Genomic DNA, 9,142 nt, shown 5'->3' with positions numbered 1-9,142 from the left:
ACCCTATTTTCTGTTTTGCTTGGAGTGAGTTTCAAAACTCAGTTGCCCATTCTGAGTAGTTATCACCTTTAAGAACCACCGGTGTGATAAGTGCACCAGGGTTATCCGAGGGATGAAGAGAAAAAGAAAAATCCGAGGATTAATTTTCAGTAGTAGAGGCAAGGGCGGTAGAAGAAGTAGTAGAGGAAGTAACCATGTTCTAAAGTGAACACGAGTATGTAAGCGGAAGTCGGTTTGTAGAGCAGATCGTAAAAAAATTTAGGTTAAGATCGAACCTGCTCTGATACCATAAAATAGATTGTAAAGTGTGTGTCGTATTGATGAAAGTACATGAGTATATATACAAGAGATTAAGTCCTTATCACGAGAGGACTATGTATTTAGATAAGTACAACATATCATTATCTATAATTCACATCATTATCTGGATTCTCTGTCAGGTCTCCATCAAAGATTAATTACTGAATTTCATATCCTGGAGAGCCTATTCCTCAACTTGTGTATTCTCTTATCTTCACAATCGCTTGGAGATTTCGAAGAATATTCTGATCAAGGCAAAAAAGAAATAACTTTATAAAACCCATGTAAAACTTATAAAATTATTAAGGAATGGGTTTACAAGTTGAAGCAAACTTCAAGAAATGAATATGACGAATTCCAGTTGAATTTATAACCCATTATGTATATAAGAACTCATATAATGATTTATAAACTCTAAATATAACTTACAAATTCATTTACTAGAGTTTACAAAATTACGATATTATTTATAAAAGTTTCAAAAATTTATAAGGGTTTATTAAACATTCATAAGGGGTTTTAAAATGTTATATAAAATTTTATTAAATCATTTGTAAGGTTTATAAACTATTATAAATTATAATTTATCATTATAAAAGTGGAATCTAACTTATGGTATTTCAAACAATTTTTCTAAGGTGTTTTCCCCATTTAAAATTAATGGTAAATTTGCTTATGCTTTCAGGAAGGTATTTTAGCGAAATAGTATTGAAAATGTGTTATTTTGGGTAATTTCTCAACATAGTATTTACATAGCGTTTCATCAAAAATTCAGCTTAGCCAAAAATATGTCATTTGTATAGTTGTCTTAAATTACTCAGTTTTTTTCATCAAATGTATAAATAAAACATGGTATATATATACATATATATATATATATTAATCTTACATATTTCAAATCCATATTCTTAATAATTTTGAAACAAAATACAAAAATTGACTTGACGAAATGGAAATAACTTACTACTAACCATGAATACAAAATTACAAGTACAGCACAAATACAGATTTATTTAGAAAGGGACTGAAAAAAATACAAATGACATGCTGGAGAGCGAAAGAGTTCAACTGCCGTAATAAGAGAAATTTATCTGGCGATTTATCTGGCCATTCATTGGTATAGTCACCACCACCACAACATTCTCAAATGGGGATATTTTCAACGAGCAAAGAGACGACGTGCTCTTTCAAGAACTCGGGGTGGGTGTAAGCATCTTGGTACCTATAGAAAACATGGATGACACGTGAAAGGTTAAGAATTGGCATCAATAAAGAGAAATTAACTGAGTGAGGCCTCATTAGCTCTTGGTTCAAATCTTTCCAAGCATTTGAAACAATGTTGAATATTTCTTCTGCGGCTCGCTCCTTGGAAACACCAAATTGCTTCATGTAACAATTGATGCCTGTCGCCACATGTTTCCTTTTGCGTTCAAACTGCAATCATTAGTTAATATGTCAATATGTCAAAAAATTTTATACTCTGGAAAAGTAAATGTATTTAATGATATACGTATATTTTTAATTTTGATATACTTATATTATATATAGTTTGTGCTCACCTCGTAGCTATAATGTCATCTGTGAATCGACAGAGTACCTCAGATGCTACCCTAATTTTAGGATGCGAGCTTAACCATTCAAAAGCATCAAGTTTTGCGACATCTCCCATTCCCGCGAACGTCACGGCCATGATGCCATAGTAACCGGAAGACACGATAGCACTCTCTTTGTATTCGTCGAACTTAGCAGTGTAATCCTTTTTCAACCACTTTGCCTCTTGCATGTATCCATTGGCTGTTGCTTTCAACTGATTATGAAGAATTCACTTAGGTCTGAATATATGAAGTTCAAAAGAAAAAAAAAACATTTGTTCTAAAATAATTGATTCTTAGGGCCTTAACTGATTTCTTAAGATGGAAGCCACAGCCTGACCTCCCTTCCTTCTCAAGATCATGCTGAGTTTTTCGTAGAAATCTACTATGACACGGTAAAAGTGTTTCATGCTATCAGGTATCCCGGTAGGGGCTTCGGGAAGCCACCTGTATTAGATCCATCAAATATTATAAGTCAGACATTGAAAACACACAAAAAATATGAAAAATCTTATGTTTTTGCAAAACGAGTACTTTTCCAATGCATGTGTGAAAATCTCAAGTTCCTCTTTTGTGCCATACGCATCATACACATCATCAAGTGCTGTGTATAAGATGACTATAATAGCTAATGCAACCCGTGCTTGAGAATATTCAGGTTCAAAGTATGTTCCAAGTGCCCACAAGTAGGCCTCGGCTACTATATGTCTTGTGTATGTTATTTTAGATTCAAACTCCATTTCTTTGTGCCACCTGAAATGTAATGGAGAAGGTCAAGGTCAATGAAGACTAATACGTATATGTTGGAGCTGCCGAGTTAGTTACCTTGTTACACAAGCAAGCTCTTGGCGGTGCAGCATTTGCAGCAAATTAAAGTCGATCTTTGCAAATTCAAGTAATGTTGCATCACACTTCTCTTCTGCCTCGTAGTATGAGATATATTGCCTCGTTTCTATCCTCGATATGCCTTTGTGAAATGGATGTTTTAGGGCCTTCTTGATGGGTATTGCGAGATGAGGGCTAGACCGAGAAGAGATTTCTTCCAACTGAGAATTTGAGAAGGCGAGAGCTTCGTCAAGAATGTCTTCTCCAGGAATTCTCCACTGTGCCGCTTCATACAAGCTTAACATGCCCCTTGCATCTGCCACTAAGTGTGCTTTGAACTTCCCATCCTCGTCTTCGAAGTTTTTAAACACATCTTAAGACATGGATATAATTAAAAAAGCGTTAAATCAAAACCATGCAAACGTTCTAGAAAACTTCACTCATATAATTCCATTTGAAATGTTTTATGTAATAAAATAATTACCAGCAGGAAGTTTGAACCCAAATAGCCTGAAAACCTGGAAAACTATTCCAACCGTGCACAAATCACCTCCGTCTTGTCTTATCTTCTGATTAAAATCAGGACAATCAAACAACTTCTCCAGTTGCTCTGTGATATCTTTTTCAAAATGATAGGAGACACCAATTAATGCAACATAGCGTGTCGATGAACATGATGTTCTCTATTGGATTCGCTCTTGACGCCGTAAACGACTCATTCACAGTCTCCTTTAGAGTAATATGCTTCTCTTTAAGTGAATCACTTCCCTATACGGAAGTGAATTGTTATCAGTGAATCAAATGACGGTAGACTACTACAAAGGATCCAATATATAAATAATGCATAAAATTATATGAAAAGAATATACGTACAAGTTCAGACTTTGAGAAGGAATTTAAGATATCTTCCCATATGTTCACTGGAAAATCAGCTAGTGGACGCTGAACTTCACTCTCCATGCTAAATTTATCTGGTAGCAATTAGCAATCGGCTTCTCAACTTAATCACTTGTCGTTCCACAAAGCTTTACCAAAACAACTGTCATCTCTATATATATATATCTTATATATTAAAACAGAAGTCACAACTCTGATTCATGTGTGATTTTTTTTAAAAAAATGTACCTAATGTACATATTCTTAGAAAATCATGTTACATTTAATCTCTAATCTTATCATTTAAATTTTGGATCTACCAGAAATTTTTATTGGGCTATTAATAATTGGATTTAAAGAATAGATGATCCATTGGATTTATAGATAGTATAAATTAAATAAATACAATTTAATGTTGTAATACTATACTTCTATATATTGAATATTTAAATATTTGTCGATATTAACTTTTAAAATTATAAAGATTTTTCTTAAAATAACAAAAATCATATTATCTAACAATGATTAATCTTTACTACCTTAAACCAATGAAAACAAATTTTAAACTATATAGTTTATTTTAAAAATTAAACAAAAACTAAATGCTTAATTATTTACTCGATAATATAAATCTATGAAGCGAAAAAATTAATTTTTTAAAAACTTTTTAAATTTTGAAATGTTACAATATCTTTGAATATGACAATAAAACAATATTTTACTAATCTTTATATATATATAGTTACGATTTTAATAATGAAATAATAATCCAAAAATATATATATAGAAGAAGATACAAATACATATGAAAGTTTGAAACAATCTATTCCATGAAAAAATATACCGTAAACTTATTGTGTTTTAAAAATTGATAGACACATATATTATACTAATATATACCAATTTAAAATTAAAAACAAAATATTTATATAAAAATAAATAAAAACAAAGTCCGCGCGGTTGCGCGGATCGAGGTCTAGTAGAAAATTAAAACAACCATTACAGTTAGGGGTGTCAAAATGTGTTAAAATCAATGGGTCAATCCAACTCAATCTACACCATGGATCTTAATGGATAGAAAATTGGATATAAATGAATTAATGGATATAATTATTAATGGATTTATTGGATTTGATAAATGGTTTGGATTGTTATGGATAATGAGTTATCCATAACCAAACCAATAAACATCTATTAGTAACATAAACTCAAAAAAAAAAAAAAAAAAAAAAATTGACCAAACCAAAAGAGAAGAATAGCCGCAATGTCGTGTTTTCCTAATGAAATCACTTTCCGCCAAAATCACAAAATTGTGTGTTTCTCAACAAAACAAAATTACAAAATTGTGTTTCCCGCCAAAACCGCAAAATAGTAAAATCTAATTTTCTCGTCAAAACCTTAAAATTATGTTTTCCCACTAAAACCGTAAAATCGTGTATCTTGCCGCCAAAACTGAAAAATCGTGTTTCCATCAAAATCGTAAAATCTCGTTGATCAAGTGGACCAAAGCAGTTTGATCCAGTGGTGTTACACTGGACCAAATTGATTAATCGTGGAAGCCCTTTTGGATCAAACCACTTAGTCCAAGGAGGCTTCCACCAAATCATGTTTCCATCAAAATAATAGTTTAAGCAATATTTTTCATCTCCAAAAATAATTATTTTACTTAGTAATTATTTAAACTATAATATTATTATTTATGAGTTAACCATTAAAACAATGAACTCTTTAACTTAAAAGGGTTATGGAATGATCCAATTTGAAACTTAAAATGAGTTATCGATTGATCCAATTCATTTGTCAAATGGGTTGGATTAATTCATATCCATATGAGCTTAGAACCACTTAGATATGATATGATTTGGTTTGGGTTGGTTTATGCATTTTGGCACCCTTTATTATTATTCTTCTATTTTTTTATTAAATATAATAGACTGTGATCACGATTTAGTCGTGGGATAATACAAAGAGGATGCTGTCGTATCTTCCGGTTACTATGCCATGATGGCCTATGACATGAATTGATCATTAGTGAGGGCTGTTCTTCAGATTTTGGGGTTATAAGTAATTTAGTAGTTTGTCATTAACTTTTTTTATATAAAAAGTTGAGAAGCTTCAGATTTTGGGATTATAAATTAGTAATTAATTTTATGATTTGAAAAGTTTAGAACCTTTGTTAGTATAATTAATTTTTTTATCGTCCAATGGAAGAACTTGGCGAAGTTCTTAAAAAAATTTCAAGTAAGTTGAATTATTGGATTTCATAACATGAAAGAAAAGCATACATAAAAATTCAAATAAAAATGACATAAAAGCATATTAAAAATACAAATACAAATCGTAAACGAGATCGAGCCATTCCTGCTGATTCCATTGGGGTTTTGGGGAAACTGATTGTGGCGAAGACTTCTCCTTGTTCCACTTTAGTGGGCCAGTTGCAGGAAGTAACTCGATTCCTGCTGATTCCATTGGGGTTTTGGGAGACTTCTCCCTGCAGCTCTCAGGAGATCAAGCGTTTGGTGACAACACTATGAAGAAGAAGAAAGAGAGCACAGTAGGTGAAGAGTACAGCTTGTTTGCGGAAAGCAACAGCTTGAGGTTTACTATCTTCTAAAAAGCTTTTTATAGAGTTTACTGGACAAGGTTTTATACACAGTTTACTTTTGGATTTGTTTGGCGTTATGGAGGATTGTAATCCAGAACACAGTTTATTTCATTTCATGTAAAGATCTCTCCACAAGAGTTTTCTTTACATATTATTTATCTTTTCAAAAGGTTCTGATTTACTCAAAATGAATCGTGTGTTTGATTACAAAGACAACAGGTAAGTCAGAGACAACCAAATCTGAAAACTCCTTCCTTTGCTGCTTTAACCCTTCTCTACCTTGCGGGTGACTGATTACAACTCGTGCACCTGTCACAAAACCATTAAACCAAACTGTGTTAGAAACCAACCAAGAGCCAACAAAGACATGGTTCAGAACATTGTTACCTGAGGAACAACGTTGAGACAGTGTCTTGAACACCTCGTCCAGACCAAAAGGCAAAGCTGGAAGAAAATAGAGAAACACGACATCTAAAGAAGACCATATCTCTGGAACATAGATCAGCTATACTTGCCAGCATTTGACTTTGTCGTATTTCTCTTTGACGCAGGCTAACATGAAAAGGGAGTCGTGGACTATAAGCAAGAGCTGGGAAGGCGAAGATTCCACCAGACGATCAACGAATGCTTCTGAGCTAAACGAGACCAAAACCCTCGAAGACTCTGTTACTTCTCCAGCTTTTACGATCTCTTTGACCTTCTGGGTCTGTTCGGTTTCCATGGATTTGAGAAAGGACCAATCTTTCTCGTGGAAATCGACCATGGAGACAGTTTCCTCTGGTGGGGAAGAAGCTTAGGAGAAAGGTAGTGACTTTGAAGAAAGTTTAGCTTCTTTGGTTGCGAAGAACCATGAAATTAACCAACCCTAATAATCCCTTTATGTGCAATAGATTGACGTATCCACTACAAGAAAACATCAAGGATTCTGAGGAAAAAATCGTCGGAATTTCGTCGGAATATCGTTATTCCGACGAAATTCCGACGAAACACGTCGTCGGAAATAATTCCTCGGAATTTCTTTTTTCCTCTGAAATCCCTCGGAATTTTCCGACGGAATTCCGAGGAAATAAATTTCCGAGGAAATTCCGAGGATCCCTTGTTTGTCGGAAAAGTCCTCGGAATATACCGAGGTAGAACTTCGTCGGGATAATTCCTCGGAAGTTCATCGATCGATGCGTGTTTGGACATATATACATCGATCGATAGGAGTATACCGACGGACTTTTTCCTCGGTTTATTCCGAGGAACTGTTCCCTCGGTATATTCCGAGGGATCCGTTCCTCGGAATTTTCCGAGGGAGTTGTCCCTCGGAAAATTCCGAGGGAAATGTCCCTCGCTATATTTTTTTAAAAAAACGGATCGATCGATGCGTTTTTGTTCAAAAACGCATCGATCGATCTAGTGAAAAATATAATTAATTTCCTCGGAATGTAAAAAATATTAATTTTTTTGAAAAAATAAAATTTCTGAAATTTAAATTCGAAAATATGAAATTAAAAGTAAAATTGAAATCATATTAATTAATATTCAAAGTTTCACAAATAAAAATAAAACATTCCGAGATTGGGGAAAAAAAAACTACGGGTCTGGCACGTCCGGGAACACCTCGTTCGGGTACATCCTCTGCATCATCTCCATCATTTGCTGGTTCAGCCTCCTCTGTGCCTCATAGCCCGCCTGTTGAGCCGCCATCTGGGTCTCCAACAAAGATATTCGATCATCTTTGTCCTTCAACTGAGCCGTAAGTACTTCTGGATCAACAAAGGGCGGTGGTGCAGAAGAAGGAGGAACCGACCGGGTGCGACGACCCAAACCGAACAAACGTCCCTTCTTCTTTGGAACCGACTGAATAGAAAAAAGCCAAATTTAGAAATTTAAACCAAGAAATAAATGAATTGAACTTTAAAAAAAAAGAACTTACGGATTCAACGATTTCGTTGATTCGAAACCGGGACAAGTTGGTCGAAGCCGTCGAAGCGTCATCCTCGGTTTGAAGCTGAGACACTTCGTCTACCACCTGAGTTTGGACCAGGTCGACCACGTCCCTCACAAGACCGTCATCAATCTGGCCGGTCTTCTTGTTGGTATACGCCCTCCTCATTAGGGCGAGATCATCGACCGGCTCGCCATCATTTTCTTCCGCCTTGAAAAAAAACATAAAATTAAAGAAACATTAGAAATTAGAAGAAATGCACAATAAATTTAAATTCTGAAACTCAAATAATTGAAGAAAAAGCGGTTGAACTTACCATGCGATCTCCGAGAGTGGCAATAGATTGAGCACCCAAGTTATGCTTGTAGATGCCCTTCCCTTTACGGTCGCTCCTGCGGTTGGTGGAGTTGGTGGAAGAAGTTTCTTTCGTCTCCTCCTTATCCCAATGCGCACACAACTCCTTCCAGACCGTGTCGTTCATCGACTTTGGGACCTTTTAATTAAAAAAAAAAGAAAAAGTTTAATAAATTAAAAAATAGTTTAATAAATTAAAAAATTGTTTAATAAATTAAATCGAACCTTATTGATTTCCCACTTCTTCTTCCACTCGTGGATCTGCTTCCCATAGTTGTCCATTACTTTATGGACGAAGTGGTGATAGATAAAGAGCGTCTCATCGGAATTCCAGTTGAACTCTTGCTGAAAAAAAAACACAATTAGTAGAAAATTTATATTAAAGATTAAAAATATAAGTAAAAAATTAGAATACTTACCGCAAACTGACGAAACCACAGAACCTGCTTGTCGGTTGGGAAGTGAGTGAAAGTCGGATGTCCACTGTCGAGGGCCGAGTACATCATACGGTTGATCCATGCGCTGATCCCGTTCCCGGATCGGTTGAACCTTATTAAAAGAACAAACGGTTAATAATGAATCCAAATTAAAGAAAAAAAATGTTTAATTACCATGTTTGACCCCGTCCATGTGGATACGGAGTGAGATACGGAAGAT

General features: G+C 34.6%; 2 pseudogenes; both read right to left on the bottom strand.

Moving 5' to 3' along the window:
• Window positions 1–1,403: 1,403 nt before the first annotated feature.
• On the bottom strand, window positions 1,404–3,692 carry LOC111212982 (annotated as a pseudogene).
• Window positions 3,693–6,285: 2,593 nt separating this feature from the next.
• LOC111212981 lies at window positions 6,286–6,991 on the bottom strand (annotated as a pseudogene).
• Between the last annotated feature and the right edge of the window lie 2,151 nt (window positions 6,992–9,142).

This window comes from Brassica napus, unplaced genomic scaffold (assembly GCF_020379485.1).
Source record: "Brassica napus cultivar Da-Ae unplaced genomic scaffold, Da-Ae ScsIHWf_1069;HRSCAF=1516, whole genome shotgun sequence".
Taxonomy (NCBI): Eukaryota; Viridiplantae; Streptophyta; class Magnoliopsida; order Brassicales; family Brassicaceae; genus Brassica; species Brassica napus.
This window is presented reverse-complemented; position numbering and strand designations above follow the sequence as displayed.